The sequence below is a fragment of the Penaeus monodon genome, chromosome 30, assembly GCF_015228065.2.
Source record: "Penaeus monodon isolate SGIC_2016 chromosome 30, NSTDA_Pmon_1, whole genome shotgun sequence".
NCBI lineage: Eukaryota > Metazoa > Arthropoda > Malacostraca > Decapoda > Penaeidae > Penaeus > Penaeus monodon.
In genome coordinates, this window is record NC_051415.1 from 34,068,306 (window position 1) to 34,068,801 (window position 496).

Genomic DNA, 496 nt, shown 5'->3' on the forward strand with positions numbered 1-496 from the left:
TGATTATGTTTAACAAATGGTGTCTGTGATGGGGTCTTTTCCCATTTGTTTTGAAATGCAGCATTGGTATTTTCAAAAGAAGAAAAAGGAAAATTGATACAGAGAAATCATTTCTCACTTCTGAAAAAATACTGCACTTCACATGTGTCTTTGCATTGGCTCTAATTTTGGAGGTTCCATAGTGTTTGAGATTGTGATGTGATGACGTGCAGATAATGTGATGTTTGTGAGTGAATGAACTGATATCTTTATTTCGTAAAAGAGTTAAACATGTTAAAGAATGATGAATAGCCTGAGTTATATCGCAGTTTATAATGATAAAATCTTTCTAACGGGATATATTGTTCCCTCTCTTCTGCCTATTATGTTTTTTACTTTGTTTACCTGATAATGACAAAATGTTTTGCTTATAGTTGTAAATCATATAGTTCTACTATTTTCATCTAATAGTTTTGGTGGTGTGTTGGTAAAAAGAGGAAGAAAGAAGCCTTGTTGT